A 26,361-nucleotide genomic window follows, 5' to 3' on the forward strand; every position below is an offset into this window, starting at 1 on the left:
GGTTCCTAAAAAAATTAAACATAGTATTACCATGCAATCCAGAAATTCCACTTCAAACTAGGTACCCAAAAGAATTGAAAGCAGGGACTTGAATAGATATTTGCACACCAATGTTCATGGCAGCATTGTTCACAATATCCAAAAGATAGAAACAACCCAAGCACCAGTGGCCAATGATTTAATCAATCACGCCTACATAATGAAGCCTCAATAAAAGCCTCTAAGAATGGAGTTAGGAGAGCTCTGGGTTGGTGAACAAGTGGAGATTTGAAGAGAGTGGTGCTCTCAGAAAGGGCATGGAGCTCCATACACTTTCCCTAGACCTTGCCCAATGCATCTTTTCCATCTGACTGTTTCTGAGTTATACCTTCTGTATCTACGGGTTCCATATTTGCAGGTATGAAGAGCTGATTATGACATTTTATATAAAAGACTTGAGCATTTGAGGACTTTGCCATCAGAGAAGGATCCCCTTAACAGATACAAAGGACAACTGTATCCTTTTATAATAAACCTGTGATCAAGTAAGGGAAATGTTTCTCTGCGTTCTGTGAGCTTCTCTAGCATAGTAGTCAAATCCAAGGAGGCAATCCCTGGAACCTTAGATCTACAACCTGTTGGTCAGAATTCACAGCCTGGATTTGTGACTGGTGTCTGAAGTAGGGGACGGTAAGGGGCAGGCTTATAGGACTGAGAAGTTAAACTGTGGAATCTGATGCTGTGTCCAGGTAGATAGTGTCAGAATTGAATTGAACTATAGGACTCCAATCTGGTGTCAAATTGCTTGGTGAATTGTGACACTTTATCCCCTGAGCACCGTCACTGCCCTATGTTACAATTGGTACTAGAACATTTTATTACTAAAATTTAACATTCATAGTCTCAGTCTTTGAATATACTTTTTGATTGAGTTGTCAGTGTCTGGCCTTTTTCCATACTCATTTTCCTGAGTCGTCAAAAGCCTTGGTTCAGCATTTCTTAAATGCTATTTTCTCTAGAATTTTCTTCTTAGTGACTGACAAAGGTGCACCCACCAACTAACTAGAGCAATAATGATATCCATTTCAATTTCTGAGATGTTAAAAAATGAAAAAAACCCAAGGCATAATACTTAGGCTCTGTTGGATATATTTAAGAGTGCAGTAACAACTGTATCTATAAATGTTAATTTTTTAACACTCTGAAAAGTAGATTTTTTGCAATCAAGAAAAGCTATAGAAAGTTAATGTTAAACTAAACAAATAGATGAGAGGATACTTAATTTTTCAATATTCTTTTAAAGGCTAAATAAGCAAAAAAGAAAAGAAAAGAAAAAAAAAAGAAATGCACTCCGACAGAGAATTTGACCCATGAAGTGAGGGAAAACTGAAAACTGGTTTATATGATTCAGTTCAGTTCAGTTCAGTCGTTCAGTCCTGTCTGACTCTTTGCGACCCCATGAATCAGCACACCAGGCCTCCCTGTCCATCACCAACTCCCGGAGTTTACCCAAACTCATGTCCATAGAGTCAGTGATGCCATCTAGCCACCATATCCTCTGTCATCCCCTTCTCCTCCTGCCCTCAATCCCTCCCAGCATCAGGGTCTTTTCCAACAAGTCAACCCTTCGCATGAGGTGGCCAAAATATTGGAGTTTCAGCTTCAGCATCAGTCTTTCCAATGAATATTCAGGACTGATTTCCTTTAGGATGGACTGGTTGGATCTCCTTGCAGTCCAAGGGACTCTCAAGAGTCTTCTCCAACACCACAGTTCAAAAGCATCCATTCTTCGGTGCTCAGCTTTCTTCACAGTCCAACTCTCACATCCATACATGACTACTGGAAAAACCATAGCCTTGACTAGACGGACATTTGTTGGCAAAGTAATGTCTCTGCTTTTGAATATGCTACCTAGGTTGGTCATAACTTTCCTTCCAAGGAGTAAACGTCTTTTAATTTCATGGCTGCAATCACCATCTGCAGTGATTTTGGAGCCCCCCAAAATAAAGTTTGTTTAAATACTATTTACATATTTTGGTTGCTTTTTTGGCTGGTAAATTATCAGTTTTCGGGGGACATGAAAAAAACTAAAATTCAGAAAGAGGAGGTTTATGAATTCAGTCAAGTATATTCTTTCCTTACTGCATTTCTATCAAATATCTCACTTGCTATGTGTTTTTGTCAACTTTCATTTGTGTTTCCCAGCTGTTCAGCTGGGCTTCCCTGGTAGCTCATCTGGTAAAGAATCCACCTACAACGCAGGAGAGCCCGGTTAGATTCCTGAGTCGGGAAGATCCCCTGGAGAAGGGATAGGCTACTCACTCCAGTTTTCTTGGGCTTCCTTTGTAGCTCAGACTCTCCAGTATTCTTGTCAGGGCTCCTCTGTCCGTGAGGTCCCCAAGAGTCAGTCACGACTGAGAACTAAGCACAGCACGGCACAGCTGTTCTGCCACCAGCTTGAACTGCCCCATTTTCAAACATCTTCAACAATTATTCCAGGTTGATGATTCTAACTTTTCTTAAGATTCAGTCACCATTCAAGTCAGCAACCAGCTGGTAATTTAAAGTCTATTTGTAAAGTGGAAAATGTACCATCCTAGCTATAAATAATCCTTCACATTACCAATTCAATATTGCAAAGACTGTCAAGTATACATTTGAAGACGTTTTCTGGTGATTTGACAGTCTGGGATTTTAATACCCTTAGGGTATAATCATCGGGGACTAATATAGATGAGAAGATGTACAAAGATCTTCATTAAAGGGAATTTAAATAAGTGAAACATTCCAGTTTAATACTGGGTGACTTTTAAGTAAAGTTAAATGTCTGAAAGCTTTGATTTTTAATACGATATTGTCTGAACTTTGAAGTGATCTTGTATTGAGTTCTGGCTTTGACTGACTTAAAAATTCTTGCAGCTCAGAAAATAAAGTTATATTATTAATTTTTTAAATAGATGGTAATATAACAATTAATTTTTAAAGATGATGCACTCAGGCATATCACAAAAACAAATCATTTTTTTTTCCTGAGTTCAAATGGAGGAAGAATTTCTATTTAAAGAATCTATTCGCTTCTATCTCTAAAACCTGCAAAGAAAATAATAGTTTCTTTTCTTTAGTAATGAAATCTTGTTTGGAAACCAGATTCTGAATATTTTAACATGACCATAAAGAAAGGAAAACTATATTCTAATTTTATATATGAGCATAATTGGTTCATAAGTTGGTTTATAAGTTATATTATTCAATTATGATTGGGAGGGATAAAAATGTATCCATGACTGGAACTAGAACTGATGGAATGTATATGTGTATAGGGGCAGGTGACAAGCTTACTTTGTCCCTCTCCTTCCTTCGGTCCCAATCTGACCACCTGAACTTCTCAAAACTTGATGCTTCAGAGAGGGGTTTTCTCTTGAATTTGAGGGATTCACTCTTCTAGGTCCTAGATGGTCAAGGTTGCCCCTTCTTGTGCATAGTCTTTTTGTGTTCTGGATTTTGTGTATAAAGTTGGTGACCGAGATTGTCCCTTTGGTCTTCACCTTGGACCAAAGGATTTGGCATGTTACTTTGAAAGTTAGTAAACTTACAGTAACCATAATCTTAAACATTACTCAGAAAGTACTGAGAGGTGCCCTAGAGAATCCTCTGAGCTCCAGACACAGTCCACCTTACCCACAAAGTGGAGCAGTAACTCAATTTCCCCTTGATAATAATGGTAATTTTCCAGGTTGATACTGTAGTTCCCCTCTTTGCCTACTGGTTCAGTAGGATGGAGAGGCCAGAGTGGCTCAGCAGTAGTAATAACTTTGAGTTCACTGGGAGCATCATGGTAGTCCCTGTTGGAAGTATTTCTTTGGGGGAACTGAGACTTTTTGAAACCAACACAGTTGAAAGTAGTAGGGATGGGAAGTAAACATTATTTTGCTGATGAATCTGCAATGTGGGGAGGTCTTTGTGGGTAAGGCTCATCTCTGCTCGACGTGACTTCATCATATGTCTGTCAGTTGAGAATGCTGGTTGGCTGGGGAGATTGAAACAGCTAAGGCTGTTGCTGGAACATGGCTTTTTCATGTGGCTACTCAGGTTCCTCATATCATGGGGGCAGGTTCTTAGAGGGAGCACTGCAGGATGAGAAAACATCATATGCAAGTTGTATTCTTTATACTCAGTTCAGTCGCTCAGTCGTGTCTGACTCTTTGCGACCCCATGAATTGCAGCACGCCAGGCCTCCCTGTCCATCACCAACTCCCGGAGTTCACTCAAACTCACGTCCATCGAGTTGGTGATGCCATCCAGCCATCTCATCCTCTGTCGTCCCCTTTTCCTCCTGCCCCCAATCCCTCCCAGCATCAGAGTCTTTTCCAATGAGTCAACTCTTCACGCGAGGTGGCCAAAGTATTGGCGTTTCAGCTTCAACATCAGTCCTTCCAAAGAACACCCAGGACTGATCTCCTTTAGAATGGACTGGTTGGATATCTTTGCAGTCCAAGGGACTCTCAAGAGTCTTCTCCAACACCACAGTTCAAAAGCATCCATTCTTTGGTGCTCAGCTTTCTTCACAGTCCAACTGTCACATCCATACATGACTACTGGAAAAACCATAGCCTTGACTAGATGGACCTTTGTTGGCAAAGTAATGTCTCTGCTTTTCAATATGCTATCTAGGTTGGTCATAACTTTCCTACTACTCAGATACAAAAGTCACAAAACATAGCTTCTTCATATTTTATTGGTCAAAGTAGTCACATGTTCTAATCCAGAGTCATAGTGTTAAAAAACAGAATTCAGCTGAGTCAGTTTGAAGATCTAATTGGCTTACTGAATGATTCATGAATTGAGCAGCTTCCCATTTAGTAAATATAAGGGCTCTCTGAAGGATTATACAAAATGGAAAGTTTTATTCTTATGCCTGAATAGTATTTCTGAGCAAAGATTTTTCAGTTCTTTTGAAGAAGGGTGTTTCTCTTCTCCCTACTCAATGTTATTTTTTTATTTCTAGGATCTTTTCATGTATCCCATGATTTTTTTTCTTTTTTTCTTTAAACTTAACTAAAATTGAGGTATAACTAGTGTACAAATACTATATGTTTTAGGTGGACAGCATAGTGGTTCACGGTGTTTAAAAGTTATACTCCAACTAATAGTTATTATGCTCATTATTTGACCCATTCTTTTAGTTGTGGGAGGGATCTGTACTTACCCAGTATTGCTTTATACTTTGTAAAGTTATATAAGAGTTAAGTTGTGTTATTAATTATATCAGAGAGGTCCAATACCCATTCTCTCTCTGATCTAGATGCAGTGTGAGGGAAAAAAGAACAAGTTATGATGACTAGACAGCTATGGCAGAAGCTCCTGCCAAAAGCCATGCTGCAGGTTCTAGCAGCCTGGAGGACAGGAGGGAGCCAGAGCCAGAGTTAACCCATGGGCTACTGTCATGAATCAAAAAGTTGCAAACCCTTTACTAATCCCTGTCCCCTAAATTGGATTGGTTTCTGTGGTGGGTGTGACCTTTTGCATGTAAAGCAAGCTGCAGGGGTAATCTACATTACTGAAGAAACTTAGTGTTACAGGCATACCAAAAAAAACAAAATCAGCAAAGTGACTTAAATGAAATTGGACAAAAAAATGACTTCAAGCAGACTGGACTTTAAAAGATAAAGTCAGCAGTAATTCTGGCTCTAAATGAGTGAGCACACTTTGTAAACCGCCACACAGTTGTTACGAAGCTCTTGCATATATAAAGAGGAGATCAATCCCACTCATGGGCATATATATAGACAAAACTATAATTCAAAAAGTGAAGTAAGTCAGAAGGAGAAAAACAAATGCCATATTTTAACACATATATATGGAATCTGGAAAAATGGTACTGATGAACCTATTTGCAGGGCAGGAATAGAAACACAGACATAGAGTGGCCATGTGCACACAGGAGGGGATAGGGGGATGAACTGAGAGAGTAGCACTGACATATGTACACTACCGTGTGTAAAATAGATAGCTTGTGGGAAGCTGCTATAAACACAGAGAGCTCGGTGTGGTGCTCTGTGATGACTTAGATGGGTGGGATGAGGAGTGGGGGTGGGAGAGACATCCGAGAGGGAGAGGATGTATGTATACATATAGCTGATTCACTTCACTGTACAAGGGAAACTAACACAATATTGTAAAGCAATTATACTCCAATTAAAATAAGAAAAAAGTATATTTTCTAGGAAAAAAAGATACATACACCTCTACACTCAAAGTTAAGACATGGAAACAATCTGTATGTCCATCAACAGATGAATGGATAGAAAAGCTGTGTATACACTGCTTGGAATGCTGCTGCTGCTGCTAAGTCGCTTCAGTCGTGTCTGACTGGAATGGGTTGCCATTTCCTTCTCCAAGGCAGGAAAGTGAAAAGTGAAAGTGAAATCGCCCAGTCGTGTCCCACTCTTGCGACCCCATGGACTGCAGCCCATCAGGCTCCTCCGTCCATGGGATTTTCCAGGCAAGAGTACTGGAGTAGGGTGCCATTGCCTTCTCTGAATGGAATGCTGCTGCTGCTGCTAAGTCACTTCAGTCGTGTCCGACTCTGTGTGACCCCATAGACCGCAGCCCACCAGGCTCCCCCGTCCCTGGGATTCTCCAGGCAAGAACACTGGAGTGGGTTGCCATTTCCTTCTCCAATGCATGAAAGGGAAAAGTGAAAGTGAAGTCGCTCAGTCGTGTCCGACTCTTAGCAACCCCATGGACTGCAGCCCACCAGGCTCCTCTGTCCATGGGATTTTCCAAGCAAGAGTACTGGAGTGGGGTGCCATTGCCTTCTCCGAATGGAATGTTACTCATCCATAAAAAATGAAATAGAAATGTTTGCAGCAACATGGATAGACCTAGAGATTATCAAATAAGTTAGAAAGAGAAAGATACCATATGCTGTCACTTATTTGTGGAATCTAAAATACAACACAAGTGAACATATCTGGCAAACAAATAGACTCATAGACATAAAGGACAGATTGATGTTTGCTAAGGGTGAGAGGGTGGGAGAGGGGTGGATTGGGAGTTTGGGATTAGCAGATGAAAACAATTACATATAGAATGAATAAATGACAATGTCCTACTGTAAAGCATATACTCAATATCTTAAATAAGCCATATCTAAATATCTTAAATAAGCCACAATGGAAAAGAATACAATAAAGAATGTGAAAATGTATATATACCTGAATAACTTTGCAGAACAGTAGAAATTAACACAACATTGTAAATCAACTATACTTCAATAAAAATAAGAGTATAGCAAAACTCTCTACATACTGGAGTATCAGGAGCACCACCCTCAAATGTGGGCACAATAGACAAATACATAGGAATAGACTGGAGAGAGATAAATATTTATGTTTAAAAAAATTAGCCAGTAATATTTTTAGCTAATTCTATTCCTACTTATTACTCAAAGTTTAACAAAGAAGTGTGAAAATTTTTACAAAGCTTAAAAATCATATACAGTTTATTCAGGCAATAATCCCCTCAGAATTGGTTATTACCACTATTAATGACTTGCTAGTTAGAGTGTTAATGGCCCATAGCAAAAAACTGCTGGTAGTGACTGATTTCAAAGGGATTATTGCTTAATTAATGGCACTCCACCTATCTTTAGTCATTTCTGTAAGTATCATTTTTATTGCCTATTTCAAGACTCTCAACTTGAGTTTATTACATTTGGAAGAATGTCACAAAGGCAGATAAAATAGATAATAATTTTCTGATTCTGGTTAGCTTTGGAATGTGTGGACATTTCACCAAATTATTTCAGTATTTCTTTATTGCCAGCTAATAAAATGTTTGGGATGCCCTGGTGGCTCAGACGGAAATGTCACCTATAATTTTGAGTGGATTACAGGAGTAAAACTTAAAAAAAAAAAACAAAAACCAACTTGCATACTTGTCTTTGGAATAAAAAAAATCTAAATTTTTCTAAACTAATGGACACATTTTTGCACATCTCCAATTTGGATTGGGTGATAAATGGAAAATACAAAGCTGAGATAAAATGAGATAATTTTTTTGAGTACCTTCTTTGTCTATGCTGAGAATACCGCACTGGATGTCATGTGATCTGGACTTTGGTTTCAGCTCTGCTTCAGAGTACTCAGTTTTGATTTTTACTTTTATGATTTATACAGTTAGAATATTGGACTAGATTGCCTCTTAGTTCTTTATAGCTATTCAATTCTACTATTGTAAATCACAGTTATAAAAGGGAATGAATCGGAATGTTTGCATCAGAGCTATAGAAAATCCTTTTCCAATAAACTCCATAGGATATCCTCATTATTTCTAATGCTAAACATGGTTCTTTTGAACATTTCTTGACATGTTCAAAGAAAGGGCTTTGAACCCAAGGGCTCCCTTTGGGGTTTAGAAAATAAAAATATTTTGTTGTGACAGAGCTAAATTTTTTGAACTTTGACCCAGCTTGATATTTGGAAGATATGCACAACTCTGTGAATTGATAGTTTCCAAATAACCAATGCATGTTACAAAACTATGCCTGGATAAAGAATACTTTCAAAGTGCAAGTCAGACCAGGGAGTATAAATGTAACAGAGTGCAAATAGTTTATTGATCTGGTTTCAGATTTCACTTTGCAACTAATTACTAAGAAAACACCACTTGTTGAGTTTAGTACAGTGTCAAAGAAGAATATCATAATTATTTGAAAAAACTCCTAAAATAATCCTTCTTCTCCAGCTACATATGGGTAAGCCTGGATTTTCTTCATATACTTCAGTTAAAATGACATTGTAACAGATTGAAAGCAGAAACAGACATAAAAATCCAGCTGTGTTATATTGGCCAGACATTAAAATGATTTATAAAAATTGTAAAATAGTGCTACTTTTCTCCCAAAAGTTTTTGTTTGAGAAAACATAGTGATTATTTAGATAAAAATGTTAACATTTAATGGGCTTATTATTTTTAATGAACTAATCAGTGAAAAAATTTAATTTCTCTTTTAATTTCTAACATAGTAAATAATTATTAAACAAAACTCTCTGAAATCCTCTATAATTTTTGCCTGTGTAAAAGGATCCTAAGACCAAAAATATTGAGAACTTCTGCTTTACGTCAATTAAATTTTTGAAGACTTACTTACCTGTGAACTTTGTAAAAAAGTGTACTCTAGGCCCTGAAGACAATTTCCAAGGAAGTTTTCTGAAAATGTTCTGAAGTATGGTATATCAGTGAATGATATATCAATTGACCTCCCAAGATAAGTATTTGACTGAGTAAAACTAATTTGGATAGAGAATTCTATTCTGTTGAATAAAAAATTCCTCCTTATACTGTGCAGATTCTCATCTTTTGGGTTGCTATTGGAAAGTGAGAAAAAGTAGCAGATGGAGAAGAAAAACAAACTGACTGACCTGAAAATGGATGAAACAGGTAACTAAGGGTGATGTGACCTTTTTACTTCCAGAAGTCTGTATGGTAAGTCCTGAGACCTGATTCTTGTGCTTCTGCAGTCTTGGATCACTCTGAATTCTTAACTCTGAATCTATATGAGAGGCAGAAGACCATCCTGATCTTCCATTTAGAAATGGAAGGGAAAGTTGCTCAGTCGTGTCTGATTCTTTGCAATCCCATGGACTGTAGCCCACCAGGCTCCTCCATCCATGGTATTTTCCAGGCAAGAGTACTGGAGTGGGTTGCCATTTCCTTCTCCAGGGGATCTTCCCCACCCAGAAATCAAACCCGGGTCTCCTGCATTGTGGGCAGACGCTTTACCCTCTGAGCCACCAGGGAAGTCCATATTCCATTTAGAAGGGAAATGATTTAAAGAATGAATCACGGCAGCAACTGTGTGGGAGGATTTTCTGTATACATTAGCTTTCATCTCTTTCAGAGCAAAGTAGATATGAGTGTATTGGCAGAAGCAAGCCACACCACTCACTTATTTCACCTTCTTTTAAAAATACTGAATCATTGGTACACTTGAATTTATGACACTGACTCCAAATGGGGATCATACAGAAGGCAAACTCTGTGAAGAGCTTCACTACTTTGGTATTAAAATAAGTTTTCAATCCTTAAAAAAACTAAAAATAATTTTTACGATCCAGCAATCCCACTCCTAGGCATATATCCAAAGAAAATTCTAACTGAAAAAGATACATGTACCCCAGTGTTCATAGTGTAAGCTTAGATGTTTACCCAAGAATGAGGAAGAAGAATGAGGAGGAAGGTGGTCTTCTCCCCTCCTAATTCTTCTTTATATAAAAATGTAGCCCTCTCTGTTCTTGGGCTGTGCTCCCTTGCCTGCCCATTTTTATCTCCCACAAGCATCCTATGCTAATAAATTCACTCTTTGCCTCACACTGAATTTGTTTTGTGCTGAAACAAAGGAACGTGAGCTTTGGTAAGTCCTGACATCAGGTGAGCAGTTTTAATGATAAGTCAGTGGATTTGAGCCCCTCCTAAGTCAGGGGTTGTGGGTTCAAGTCGCAATTTGAGGTGCAGCTGGGTTTGAGTATGATTTCAATAGCAGTAGCACTGTTTACAATAGCCAAGACCTGGAAGCAACCTAAATGCCAACTGACAGAAGAATGGATAAAGAAAATATGGTACATATATACTATGGAATATTACTCAGTCATAAAAAAGAATGAAATAATGCCATTTGAAGCAATATGCAGCAATCTAAGGAGACAAAAGAACTGTACACAGAAAATTTTAAGACACTAATGAAAGAAATCAAAGATAACATAAACAGATGGATAGATATTCCATGTTCTTGGGTAGGAAGAATCAATATTGTGAAAATGACTATACTACCAAATGCAATCTACAGACTCAATGTGATCCCTATCAAATTATCAAGTGCATTTTTCACAGAACTAGAACAAAAAATTTCAAAATTCATATGGAAACACAAAAGGCCCTGAATACTTGAGAAAGAAGAATGGAGCTGAAGGAATCAACTTTCCTGACTTCAGATTATACTACAAAGCTACAGTCATCAAGACAGTATGGTACTGGCACAAAAATAGAAATATAGACGAATGGAACAAGATAGAAAGCACAGAAATAAATCCATGCATCTATGGGTACCTTATTTTTGACAAAGGAGGCAAGAATATACAATGAGGCAAAGACAGCCTCTTCAATAAATGGTGTTGGGAAAACTGGACAGCTACATGTAAAAGAATGAAATTTTAATACTCCCTAACACCATATACAAAGATATACTCATAATGGATTAAAGACCTAAATGTAAGACCAGAAACTATCAAACTCTTAGGAAAACAGTCAGAACACTCGATGACATAAATCAAAGCAAGATCCTCTATGACCCACCTCCTAAAGTAATGGAAATGAAAACAAAATTAAACATGTGGGACCTGATTAAACTTAAAAGCTTTTTCACAGCAAAGGAAACTGTAAGCAAGGTGAAAAGACAACCCCCAGAATGGGAGAAAATAATAGCAAATGAAACAACTGACAAAGATTAATTACCAAAATATACAAGCAGCACATACAACTCAATGCCAGAAAAACAAACAACCCAATCAAAAAGTGGGAAAAAGACCTAAACAGACATTTCTTCAAAGAAGACATGCAGATGGCTAACAAACACATGAAAAGATGCTCAACATCACCCATTATTAGAGAAATGCAAATCAAAACTACAGTATCACCTCGCACCCGTCAGAATGGCCATCAAAAAGTCTACAAACAATAAATGCTGTAGAGGGTGTGGAGAACTGGGAATGTTCTTGTACTGTTGGTGGGAATGTAAATTGATACAGCTACTGTGGAAGACAGTGTGGAGATTCCTTAAAAAACTAGGAATAAAACCACCATATGACCCAGCAATCCCACTCCTAGGCATATAACTTGAGGAAACCAAAATTGAAAAAGACACATGTATCCTACTGTTTATTGCAGCACTATTTACGATAGCTAGAACATGGAAGCAACCTAGATGTCCATCAACAAATGAATGGATAAAGAAATTGTGTTGCATATAAACAATGGAATATTCAGATCAGATCAGATCAGTCGCTCAGTCGTGTCCGACTCTTTGTGACCCCATGAATCACAGCACGCCAGGCCTCCCTGTCCATCACCAACTCCTGGAGTTCACTCAGACTCACGTCCATTGAGTCAGTAATGCCATCCAGCCATCTCATCCTCTGTCGTCCCCTTCTCCTCCTGCCCCCAATCCCTCCCAGCATCAGAGTCTTTTCCAATGAGTCAGCTCTTCGCATGAGGTGGCCAAAGTACTGGAGTTTGAGCTTTAGCATCATTCCTTCCAAAGAAATCCCAGGGCTAACCTCCTTCAGAATGGACTGGTTGGATCTCCTTGCAGTCCAAGGGACTCTCAAGAGTCTTCTCCAACACCACAGTTCAAAAGCATCCATTCTTCGGCGTTCAGCCTTCTTCACAGTCCAACTCTTACATCCATACATGATCACAGGAAAAACCATAGCCTTGACTAGACGGACATTTGTTGGCAAAGTAATGTCTCTGCTTTTCAATATGCTATCTAGGTTGGTCATAACTACTCAGTCATAAAAAGGAACACATCTGAGTCAGTTCTGATAAGGTGGATGAACCTAGAACCTATTATACAGAGTGAAGTGAGTCAGAAAGAGAAAGATAAATATCATATTCTAACACACATATACAGAATCTAGAACAATGGTACTGAAGAATTTATTTTCAGGGCAGCAGTGAAGAAACAGACATGGAGAATAGACTTATGGACATGGGGCAAGAGGAGGAGAGGGTGAGATGTAAGAGTAAGATGTAAGATGTAAGAGGCAAGAGTAACATGGAAGCTTACATTACCATATGTAAAATAGACAGCCAATGGGAATTTTCTGTATAGCTCAGGAAACTCAAACAGGGGCTCTGTATCAAACTAGAGGGGTGGGATGGGGAGGGATATGGGAGGGAGGTTCAAAAGGGAGGGGATATATGTATACCTACGGCTGATACATGCTCAGATCTGACAGAAAACAACAAAATTCTGTAAAGCAACTATCCTTCAATAAAAAAATAAAAAGAAAAATGCTATATATGTACCATGGAATATTACTCAGCCATAAAAATGAATGGAATAATGCCATTTGCAGCAAAACAAATGGACCTAAAGATTATAATGCTAGTGAAGTAAGACAGGGAAAGACAAATATCATATGATATCACTTACATGTGGAAGCTAGAAAATTGTTACAAATGAATTTATTTATAAAATAGAAATAGACTTAAAGACAGAAAACAAACTTATCATTACCAAAGGGAAAATAAGATGGGAAGGATAGAATAGAAATTTGGGATTAGCAGATACAACCTGCTATATATAAAATAAATAACCAACAAGGACCTACTGCATAGCAGGTCTGTACTTGATAACAGGGAACTATACTTGATATCTTATAATAACCTATAATGGAAAAGAATCTTAAAAAGAATATGTATATATAAATAACTGAATATGTACATATATGTTCCCTCTACAGTACACCTGAGACGTAAATAAACTATACTTCAATTAAAAAAAGGTAAAAAATCAGTTTCCTAAAAAGAAAAAAAGGCAAAGTTAAAAGTTGTGTATTTACTTTCAGCCTTTGTATAGATGCAAATACGAAAGAGAACATCAAATTCACCATTCATCACACAAAACATTCATAGCTGGAATCCTGTAGAGAGATTTATCTCCTTTCTCTGTGCTTTGGCATTTAAACAGAGTGAGAAGATGATTAAACCACACCAGAAATTCACACTAAGATACTGGTCACATAATGTGTGGAACTCCTCTACAGAGTGTTTGCATTTTTAAAAGGGGATTGAAGTGAGCATTCAACCAGAATGAACAATCTTGAAATGTTTTTGAATAAAGGAATAATTTTAAAATGTTAGTTGAAGATTGGGCACTGTCTTTCCAAGGTGATTAATATCATCACATGATTTAGGGTACAGCCTAAATCAGTACAGTAATAACACAACTTAAAAAAAGAAAAAAAATATTAAAACAGAAAAGCCTGCTCATAAAATCAGCACACTTCCCCCCACCCTCATCTAAGCTGATTTTAAATTCTTCTCTAATTGTATATGTATTTTCATTCATGCCCCCGTCCAGTTCCCAAACCTGGTTATACAACAGACCTACTAGAGGAGCATGTACATGCTTTTATTAGAAAATAATACATTTCATGGGTACATTTTTACGTTTAAATTCGCTCAGTCATGTCCGACTCTTTGCAATCCCACGGACTATACAGTCCATGGAATTCTCCAGGCTAGAATACTGTAGTGGGTAGCCTTTCCCTTCTCCAGGGGATCTTCCCAATTCAGGGATTGAACCCAGGTCTCTGGCATTGCGGGTTGATACTTTACTAGCTGAGCTATCAGGGAAGCCCAAGAATATGGGGGTGGGTAGCCTATCTCTTTTCCAGGGGATCTTCCTGACCGAGGAATTGACCCAGGGTCTCCTGAATTGCAGGGGGATTCTTTACCAACTGAGATATCAGGGAAGCCAAAAATCTAACACTTGTAGTTTGTTTCATCCTGCCACTTAAGAGAGAGATAAAAAATGTGACACTTGCAGCCTATCCACCATTTGGAGACCTCTAGCCTTCCTGCCTATTACCCTCTCATCTCTCACTTTTCTTCTAGGAGAATTATGCTGCCTAGGGAAAGGAGCATCGTTTTCTTTCTGTAACTGCTTTCATGGAAAAAATATGTTCAAATTGTCAGAATAGCATCAAAAAAGTGTAAAATTCTGCCATTCTTATTCTACTCCCAGGAGTCCAACTATCTCATCCTCTGTTGTCCCCTTCTCCTCCTGCCCTCAATCTTTCCCAGCATCAGGGTCTTTTCAAATGAGTCAGCTCTTCACATTAGGTGGCCAAAGTATTGGAGTTTCAGCTTCAACATCAGTCCTTCCAATGAACACCCAGGACTGATCTCCTTTAGGATGGACTGGTTGGATCTCCTTGCAGCCCAAGGGACTTTCAAGAGTCTTCTCCAACACCACAGTTCAAAAGCATCAGTTCTTTGGGACTCAGCTTTCTTTATGATCCAACTCTCCCATCTATCCATGACTACTGGATAAACCATAGCTTTGACTAGACGGACCTTTGTCGGCTAAGTAATGTCTCTGCTTTTTAATATGCTGTCTAGGTTGGTCATAACTTTCCTTCCAAGGAGCAAGTGTCTTTTAGTTTTGTAGCTGCAGTCACCATCTGTGGTGATTTTGGAGCCCCCCAAAATAAAATCTGTCGCTGTTTCCACTGTTTGCCCATTTATTTGCCTAGAAGTGATGGGGCTGGATGCCATGATCTTAGTTTTTACAGTGTTGAGCTTTAAGCCAGCTTTTTCACTCTCCTTTTTCACTTTCATCAAGAGGCTTTTCAGTTCCTCTTCACTTTCTGCCATAATGACGGTGTCATCTGCGTATCTGAGATTATTGATACTTCTCCCGGCAGTCTTGATTCCAGCTTGAGCTTCCCAATAATGGGGTTTGAACAGCTAGGTGGCTCCCCAGGCAGGAGGTCCCGGCATTTGGTATGATGTACTCAGCATAGAAGTTAAATAAGAAGGGTGACAATATATAGACTTGATGGCATCTGGTCCCATCACTTCATGGGAAATAGATGGGGAAACAGTGGAAACAGTGTCAGACTTTATTTTTCTGGGCTCCAAAATCACTGCAGATGGTAATTGCAGCCATGAAATTAAAAGACGCTTACTCCTTGGAAGGAAAGTTATGACCAACCTAGATAGCATATTCAAAAGTAGAGACATTATTTGCCAACAAAGGTTCATCTAGTCAAGGCTATGGTTTTTCCTGTGGTCATGTATGGATGTGAGAGTTGGACTGTGAAGAAGGCTGAGCGCCGAAGAATGGATGGTTTTGAACTGTGGTGTTGGAGTCCCTTGGACTGCAAGGAGATCCAACCAGTCCATTCTAAAGGAGATCAGCCCTGGGATTTCTTTGGAAGGAATGATGCTAACGCTGAAACTCCAGTACTTTGGCTACCTCATGCGAAGAGTTGACTCATTGGAAAAGACTCTGATGCTTGGAGGGATTGGGGGCAAGAGGAGAAGGGGATGACAGAGGATGAGATGGCTGGATGGCATCACTGACTCAATTGACGTGAGTCTCAGTGAACTCCAGGAGTTGGTGATGGACAGGGAGGCCTGGTGTGCTGCGATTCATGGGGTCGCAAAGAGTCGGACACGACTGAGCAACTGATCTGATCTGATCTGATGTACTCCTTTCCCAATTTGGAATCAGTCTGTTGTTCCATGTCTGGTTCTAACTGTGGTTTCTTGGCCTGCATACAGATTTCTCAGGAGGCAGGTAAGGTGGTCTGATATTCCCATCTCTTTAAGAATTTTCCAGTTTGTTGTGATCCACACAGTCAAAGGCTTTGGCTTTAAGTTTTTTTCTTTAAGTGAAGATACACATAGGTGTAAGACACACTGTCATGGAAGAGTATCATCAACCCACGTGACTAACATGGTGTGTCATACAATGTGAAGTACCTTTTGGGGGTAAGAAGGAACAGATGTAGAAACAATGGAAGGTTGGCTGTTTCCTGGAATAGGTGAGAACTTTACACAGAGGCAGCAAAGAGCTCTGCTTGGACAGCAATATTGTCAGTCACAGTTCAGGGTTTTCAGTTCAATCACAGAGAGACTCTGGTTGATTCTGAGCCGAAAATGGATTTGTTGCAAGGATTGGGGCAGCCCAGGCAATCAACTGGAAGGCTGTGCTCTGAGGTAAAAGACTGGGCAGCAGCCAGGAATGGGTCCGGAATCACAGGGCTGACCCCAGCAGGACCAAGCCCAAACACCGTAGCTTACACCACAGACCAAGGTGACATCTGGATCTCTCAGGTGCTGCAGGCACTGCTGCCAGTGTCCACCCCCGGAACCTCTGCTCTGCCTATAACTGCCACCGTGTCCAGAGAGGGACCTCTTCTGCCTTGTTTGCATCACTAGCTACAGACTTAGGCCAAGCAGATGCATCTGGGCAGCAGAATTTGGGTCTCCTCTCACATCCATCTGCAAAGAAGGTAGAGAAGGCAAGTGCACAGCACCATAAGCTTCTCTAGCAGATCTTAAGGTGAACAGCTCCCCACATGGAAGAAGATTCAGATGCAAGTTGGTTAAATGTCCGCTCTGGTGACCTAGTGCTCACAGGGACCCAAGTAAGTATTGTGATGACTATGAACGTATTTCAAATATTTCATGAAGGCTGCCAAAACTTCTAGTGCTCGAAAGTGTTTCATAAGCCCCAGGAAGCTGAGTCACTCTTTTAGTCTGCATACATAGCCTAAGCACCTTAAGTTCTGAGTGTACAAATTTGGAAGTGAGGACTGTGCTTTCTCTTGACCTGTTGTATCACATGCTGTTTATATTAAAAAAAATTGCCTTGTGGCTGGATAGTGTGTCTGTGTGTCTATGAGTCTAAGTGTCTGTGTGTGTGAGGGGGAAGTTGGGGCTGTTATGCTTTCTCTAAAAATAGGCCAAAAGAAAGATCTGGAAGAAAAAAGCCACATCTTATTCAGAAAATGTATTAGTTTGCTAGGACTGCCATTACAAAACACCACGGATTGGTTAGCTTAAACAATAGAAATTTGTTTTCGCCAAATGTGGAGGTTAGAAGCTCAAGACCAATGTGTCAGGATGCTTGTTTTCTGAGGACTCTCCCCTGGTTTGCAAGTAACAACCCTTGCTGTGTTCTCACACAGAAGTCTTTTCTCTGGGCACCCCAGCCCATGTGCCCCATCTCCTCTTCTCAGAAAGCTGCCAGTCTGAGAGGATTAGGACCCTCCCATATGGCCACAGGACTGGAAAAGGTCAGTTTTCATTCCAATCCCAAAGAAAGGCAATGCCAAAGAATGCTCAAACTACCGCACAATTGCACTCATCTCACACACTAGTAAAGTAATGCTCAAAATTCTCCAAGCCAGACTTCAGCAATATGTGAACCGTGAACTTCCAGTTGTTCAAGCTGGTTTTAGATAAGGCAGAGGAACCAGAGATCAAATTGCAAATATCCGCTGGATCATGGAAAAAGCAAGAGAGTTCCAGAAAAACATCTATTTCTGCTTCATTGACTATGCCAAAGGCTTTGACTGTGTGGATCACAATAAACTGTGGGAAATTCTGAAAGAGATGGGAATACCAGACCACCTGATCTGCCTCTTGAGAACTTTGTATGCAGGTCAGGAAGCAACAGTTAGAACTGGACGTGGAACAACAGACTGGTTCCAAATAGGAAAAGGAGTACATCAAGCCTGTATATTGTCACCCTGTTTATTTAACTTCTATGCAGAGTACATCATGAGAAACGCTGGACTGGAAGAAACACAAGCTGGAATCAAGATTGCTGGGAGAAATATCAATAACCTCAGATATGCAGATGACACCACCCTTATGGCAGAAAGTGAAGAGGAACTAAAAAGCCTCTTGATGAAAGTGAAAGTGGAGAATGAAAAAGTTGGCTTAAAGCTCAACATTCAGAAAACGAAGATCATGGCATCCGGTCCCATCACTTCATGGGAAATAGATGGGGAAACAGTGGAAACAGTGTCAGACTTAATTTTTTTGGGCTCCAAAATCACTGCAGATGTTGACTGCAGCCATGAAATTAAAAGACGCTTACTCCTTGGAAGGAAAGTTATGACCAACCTAGATAGCATATTCAAAAGCAGAGACATTACTTTGCCAACAAAGGTTCATCTAGTCAAGGCTATGGTTTTTCCTGTGGTCATGTATGGATGTGAGAGTTGGACTGTGAAGAAGGCTGAGCACCGAAGAATTGATGCCTTTGAACTGTGGTGTTGGAGAAGACTCTTGAGAGTCCCTTGGACTGCAAGGAGATCCAACCAGTCCATTCTGAAGGAGATCAGCCCTGGGATTTCTTTGGAAGAAATGATGCTAAAGCTGAAACTCCAGTACTTTGACCACTTCATGCGAAGAGTTGACTCATTGGAAAAGACTCTGATGGTGGGAGGGATTGGGGGCAAGAGGAAAAGGGAATGACAGAGGATGAGATGGCTGGATGGCATCACTGACTCGATGGACGTGAGTCTGAGTGAACTCTGGGAGTTGGTGATGGACAGGGAGGCCTGGCGTGCTGGGATTCATGGGTTCGCAAAGAATCGGACATGACTGAGCGACTGAACTGAAATGAACTGAACTGAACCTTAATTACCTAATTAAAGGCACTTCTGCAAATATAGTCACATTCTGAGGTACTGGTGGTTAGAGTTTCAACATGTGAATTGATGGGGTAGGTGTGTGTGTGTGTGTTTGCATGCGCATTCGCACACACACTGAGCAGCCTGCTTTTTCTCTACATAACTAACTCCTCCCTACTCTCTTTGGGGGAAATTGTCTCCCCTTACTTCACACATGTGCATCACATCCATCTAGCTGTGGGATTGGTCCAGTGAGAAGCACGTGATCCTATTGGAACAAAGATATGCACAGAGACATACTTGGATGTTCACAAAGGGGCAGGTGCTCTCTCTGTGAGGATGACTGAGCCAGCCCAGAGGTCATCATTTGGTGCCTGAGAACAGAGCTAACACAGTGCAAGGCAAAGACAGGAGATGGAGAATTCTGGTGACATTGCTCAGGTTCTTGATGCCAGAAAGAACCTTGATTTCTCAATAATGAGCTTCCTTTTCTGTTTTAGCCTGTTTGAATTAGGTTGTCTGTTGGATCCGAGGCTTCTAAAGCATGTGCATCCTATTAAGATACAAACACTTCCATTTTAGAGAAGAAGAAGGAGAGAATTGAAGAAATTTGAGTGTCCAGTGACCTGCAGTGGAGAAACCTGGACTCACAAGCATTTGTCCTTTCTACCCCTTTTAATTCTTGGTAGCGTAATTCCTTACTCAGTAACAGTCAACTGATATTTGTTCAGTGAATGAAAGAACACATCTTAATCTTAGTTTAAATATTTTAGTTTAACTCTTTTTTAAAGAAAGCAGATACTACTACACAATTGATATCTTTATATTTCTAATAAGATAAAAATTATCTCCTTGCACTCCTACTCAAGGTAGGGTTAAGCTAATTCTAATGCTAAAGTAGGCATATTTTGCATCCACTTCAGTGAGAAGGTTTAATTAGGTAGGCTCATCCTGCTGCTCTGTTGTGCTCAGTGCAAATTAATACCCTTCAGTTCAGCCTTCCCCTTGGCTTCCCTGGCTCCTGCCACTTGTGTGTCCTATCTTTGGGCCCACACCTTGTACTCACACAAATGATTAACTACCAAGAGAGCTAATTTCTCCTGTATGGGGCTACTGGGTTATTTCCTAGAAGAAAGGTATGTGGGTGGATGAGCACTTACCCAATCTAAATCTATCTAAATTTCAAAAGAAATTTACATATATTATTTATTCACTAAAGTAAAGAAAAATGAAGATGACCCTGGTCTAGAAAAATTAAAAATAATTTTAACTAGATCACTGTCAAAAACGATGGTGATTTGGGAAGGGCTGTTGTATTTATACAAAACCCCTTTTCTCCAAACAGGAGAACAAAGAGATTAAAGAATCCTCAGAAATCAATAGGTCTGCTGTTTTAATTTAGCCTTATGCGTAAGTCTAAAACTTTACCGTCTTACGCATGGCTTTATCAGTCTACCTTCCCTCCAAGGAGATAAAAATAAGTGAAATCAGCATTCTCTGCATCTCTCTTGGCATAAATTATTACTTACCCTGAGCAAGATGACTGATGGTTTCTAAAGCTCTGTTAATTATATGCTAAACTCATTAGCGGCTGAAGGGAAGTCCTCTTAGAGCAGTGAACTGAGATTACTCCAGGAATACCTGTGTGTTGGTGGTGGGGTGGGGATGGGGGTTGCGATAGGGGTTGGGGTGGGGGAGGCATATTCTACTCCAAGAATGGTGAACATGTGAAAGGTCTATACTCTATATCAGCAGGAGCCACAAATGCTCTAATATATAATTGAAACTTGGCAAAAGTTTTGTCAGGTAATTTTTTTTTTCACCACTATGTGGGGTAACTTTAGAAGAAAAAAACCAAAAGAGGATTATTCAAATATTAAGCACTTCAAATACAGAACTATCCTCTGGCTTCCTGTATAGAAAATAATAGATTCACAATGAGGGATTTTCAATACAGCAAGCATTTTCCAAAGTAGAAGCACTTATATGGGATTTAATAATAACATAGATTGAAGAATTGAGAGTTATTTCGACAATTAAGACTTTCAAAAAGAAACATTTCAGGAATTAAAGTAAGAGATGGTTTTTGAAATTGTATTTTTTTCTAGAGAGTGATTTGCTTTAAATTTTTTTTTTTTATTTGATAGTATTGATTTGTTTTTGAGGATTTCCCATCTTCTTAAAGCTCATGCTTGTTATTCACAGGAGGGATTTCAATCTTCCTGAAGTCAGGACAGTGGTAGACAGTGTGTATCAGAAAGAAGCAGAAATCAAATAAAGTTGCTGAGCACAATTAATCTTATGTTATCAATGAAACAAAATATTTGCTGTGAACAAAATCGCTAATAAACGCTGTGATAGAATTCTGAAAATATGCCCCCAAGATTCCTGCCCCATACTTATCCAATCAAATACTAATCAAGGTACTGCTAGGAAGGAACTCTGCAGATGGCATTATGGTTATTTATCAGCTGATCTTAAAATAGGAGCTAATGCTAGATTGTATAGGTGTGTCCAGTGTAGTCACATGAGCCTTTAAAAGCAGAGGAGGAAGATGCAAGATAAGGAGGCTGAAGGAAACTTGAAGATGATGGATAGGCTTATGGCATAGATTGTGGTGATGGTTTCACAGGTGTACAATTATCTCCACGCTCGTCAAACTGTATATTTATATAGTTTTCTGTATGTCAACTAAAAAAAAAAAGCAGAGGAAGAAGGAAAGCAGAAGTGTTACAGAAATGTGGTAGAAGAGGCAGTAGCAGGTGGGCAATGCAGAAACTCAGATGTCGGACGTGTGAGGACTTGACCTGGACCTTTTAAGATGGCAGACCAGGGTGAAGAACCAAGGAATATGGGAAGTCTCTAGAGGCTGAAAAAGACCCTCCTCCCCTCATTGAGTAGCAAGGAAATAGGGACATCAATCCAACGGCAGCATGGAGCTGAATTCCGCCAACAGTATGAATGATCTTGGAAGCTGATTCATTCCCAGAGCCACCATAAATGAAGAAATCCCTATTGACACCTTGGTTATGATACCTTGTTGTTGACACGTTAATTTTGACCCTGAGAATCAACTAGTCTACTTTACCTGGATTTTTGACCTCCAAATACTGGGAGATTAAAAAAAAGATGTGTTGTCTTAAACCACTAAGTGTGTGGCAATTTGTTCTAGCAACTATAGAAAAATAACTAAAATACAAAGAAAATGAATGCTATGAAATTAACCCTTCACTTCTAGCACATTGGAGATGTTCAAAGAATGTCTTAAAACACCCTGATGTAACACAATCTAAGACAAACACCAGAAACAATGATAAAGCTGGAATTTCTGTCTTTGTAGCCTCATGAAGAAAAAGTTTTATCTATTTATCAAAAAAACCACATATGTTTAAGAAAAGATAATTCTTCTCCAAAGATCCTGCTTGAATGGAAACTTTGACTGTTATTTCAGAAGAAAATAAAAAACTGAGCCTCTCCCTGTTCCATTTCCTTTTACTCTAAACTGCACTCACATTTTGTCAGATATAACCAACTACCAAAATTTTGTATCCTGAAGAATACTGATAAAGATATTTTTGAATCTTGGATTTAAATCCTGATTTAAATCCATTTATTAGTTAAGTGGGCTTTTATTAAGTGGGCTTGGAAAATTTAGCTTTTCCATATCTTGGCTCTTCTCATAGGAAAGATAAAGATTCTTACACAGCACTGCTGAAATAATTAAAAGAAATACTGCATGTTTTCAAACAGTGCTTGGCTTATAGTAGGCTTTCATCAAACAATACTGATTCTTTTTAGTGTAAGTGAGTTTTCTTTTCCTTGACTACTGTATCTTATTCTAGATTCTAGTACAGCTTAAGTTGCATTGCTGTTGTTCAGTCGCTAAGTTGTGTCTGACTCCTTGTGACCCCATGGACTGCAGCATGCCAGGCATCCCTATTCTTCACCATCTCTTGGACCTTGCTCAAACTCGTGCCCATTGAGTCAGTGATGCCATCCAAACATCTCATCCTCTGTTGCATAGTTGTCAAGAATACTTCTCAAACAATCCATAATGATCTTTCCTCTTTTTGACCATTTGTGATTGAGTTTCTTTTAATTTTTTGAAACTGACTTTTGTCTCCCCAACCTGGTTGGAAACTCCTTTGAGCAGAAACCATAAGGTGTATAGTGAGGCTCTCAGGAAGACCATACTGGTAGTTTTAAAATCTTAGTAATGTAGTTTCCACTTTGTTTTATTATGAAAGTCTGTGTGCACATGTGCTTTACTTTTCCTGTACCAGAAATGCCAAAAAATTTGAAGGGAAAAAAAAAAAAAATCCATCCTCATTGGACCGGCAGCCAAGTCCCCAAGCTACAGTGCCAGCAATCTCAAGAGAGAGACTAATCCTGAAAGAACGCCAGCATAATTTTGCAGGCCCATGAGATCTGGCTTGTTCAGATAAGTTTTAGATAAGCATCTGCACTTTTGGTGGCCCATCTAAATCCAATCCACACAGCCAGCCTAGAGAGCGTCATCCATCACCAGGCTGGCACCAGTGAGAATTTGTCCTGATGGGGATTTATTGCAGGAAATAACCCTTCTTTTCTGCAAAATGATTTGTTTCAAATCCAGGCATCTTTACTCCTACAGAAAACTCCAGTGGCGAGATGCACAGCTTTCTGACTTTTTGCTGCGCATTTTAATTGAGCTTCCTTTCAATCACTGACTTACACTGTGCACTGTGGAGGAGATAAGAGGGAAAATCTGATTCACCCTTAGGGAGGATTTCATAAGGAAATTGGAAATTTCTTTAGAAGTATTGATCAGTGTCTATCCTGAACATAATTACACTCAAATATTTTCCTCTTTCATGCATTCATGGGACATTTCTTTCTTACTTCACTTATATCTCTATTCTTTCTTGAAATTTCATTATTTTTTAACTTTTTGGTGGTATTTTATCTTTCTGGATTCATAAAGAGGCTTTTAAAATGCATTCTGAGTAATCTCACTATTTATATATCCAATTTGCTTTTACCATCTTTCACTGTTGATGAGTGCCCACACTGGCTATTTTCCCAGGAAGAGATGAGAGCTCCTTTGGGTCTTCAGGTGGATACTTAGGGAACCTATGGGATCTGTGACTTCAGGTCCTGGAGAAGGATCTCTCTGCCAAAGGATACTTGTCAGTTTGGAATATCTTTTGAAGACATTGGATGCTTACTTTTTTTAAATGTAGTTTATTAGTTCCTGGTACTTCGGGAACAAATTACCACAAACTTGGTGGCTTACACATCACACGTGCATGCATGCTAAGTTGATTTAGTCATGTTCAAATCTTTGTGACCCTAAAGACTGAGGCCCACCAGGCTCCTTTGTCCATGGGATTCTCCAGACAAGAATACTGGAGTGGGTTGCCATGCCCTCTTCCAGGGAATCTTCCTGACCCAGGGATCAAACCCCCATCTCTTACATCTCCTACATTGGCAGGTGGGTTCTTTACCACTGGTACCACCTGGGAAACCCAAACATCACACATTCATCCTTTTATAGTTTTGAAAGTTAGAAGTCCTAGCCTCGTTTTACTGGCTGAAATCAAGGTGTTGGTAGAGTCATGCTCCCTCTGGAAGCTCTAGGGAAAAATCCATTCCTTGTCTCTCTGGCTTCTGAAGGCTGCTGTCATTCCTTAGCTTGTAGCTGCATCACTCCAGTCTCCGCCTTCGTGGTCACATTGCCTTCCTCTTTTCTATCTATAGTTAAATCTCTCTCTGTCTCCTTCTAACACGAAAACATATGGTAGAATTCAGGGGTCACCTGGACAACCCAGGATAATCTCCTTATCTTGAAATCCTTGGCTTAATCTCATCTAACTAGATCTTTTTTCCATATAAGGTAACATCCATAGGTCCCAGGGATTAGGGCTTTTGATTTCCTTTGGAGCCTTATCCAGCTTACCACATTGGGATAAAAATATTTTAACACTTAGCTTTTTAGTTATCTAAGGCCAAGACAGTGACTCTCATTTTCTTTAGAGTCCATTCACTTTAGAAAAGCTCATCATTCCACAGGAAAGCTCATTAATTAAATGAGCAAACACAGAAAATCTAAGCAAGGTTTTGCAGTACCTACCTTGCGTGTATCAGGCATATGAGGAGTGATTTTCTGGGCACCTTGCTTGTTGGCTCTCTTTCTTTCTCCCTTCTATCATTCTTACATTTCATCTTTCTCTGTTCCATCAGCCACTATCAACTTTCTCCCTCCATTCCTCCTTCCCTCAGATGATATTTCTATTTAACCTGGATGGAAAGAGAGTGTTCCTGGATGCTGTTGGTCATTTTCACAGCTAATTTAGATTATTGGCATATCCAGCTAGGGAAATGTAAATAAATGCTGAGGTCAAGCAACCTAATTAAATATGAAAAATTCAGTCAGTTACCTAAAAGTGTCCATGCTTTCAAAGGCTTTACTGGGTATGGAAATCCTCTCCAGATGATTGTTTAAAATTTTCATTCATCAGGGTGCTTGGCATATAGCTTTTGGTTTGCCCTTGTGGATTCTCCATTGATGATGATGAATAGAACAATTTCTGAAACTCAAATTAAAAGTAAACAGACTAGGGCCTCTCATGTGTAACTAATGAGTTATGGCCAATTATGATATCAGGGCATTCGTGTCCTTCAGTGTACCAGGTGCCGCCAGGTGGTGTGAGGTCAGGAGATGGAAAGAGAATCAGGCTATTGGTACTAAATATTTCTGATTTAAATGCACTGTACCACAGCTAGCTCTCAATCGTCAATGCCAACTGGGGAGATGGGAGGGATGAAAAACAGAATGATAATAATAATAAAATATAATTATCTCTGCTATTCCTTTGAATATCTTCTACCATTTAACCAAGGGAGTAGAAAGGGCTGAAGTATCCCTTCTTTCCTTTGGAAACGCTGGGGAAGATTTAGAAGGACAGTACTGGTTACATCAAGGGCTCCAGAGAGCTAAGCGGGCAATGAGGAAGTCGTTCTGCAGTTTTGCCTGTGTGTTTCACATTTTACCTTCAGTGGTGCTTTTACTTATTGACAGTGTTGACATGTTAATTATGATGCCATCTTAATGTTAAAAAGGGTCACTTCTTGGAAGTTAAAGATCTCTGTTTTAGCACAGATTCTCCTTATTTGTTTA

Source organism: Bos grunniens, chromosome 5, assembly GCF_055505025.1.
Source record: "Bos grunniens cultivar Pamir isolate PY7600 chromosome 5, Bosgru_T2T1.0, whole genome shotgun sequence".
In the NCBI taxonomy this organism is placed as follows: domain Eukaryota; kingdom Metazoa; phylum Chordata; class Mammalia; order Artiodactyla; family Bovidae; genus Bos; species Bos grunniens.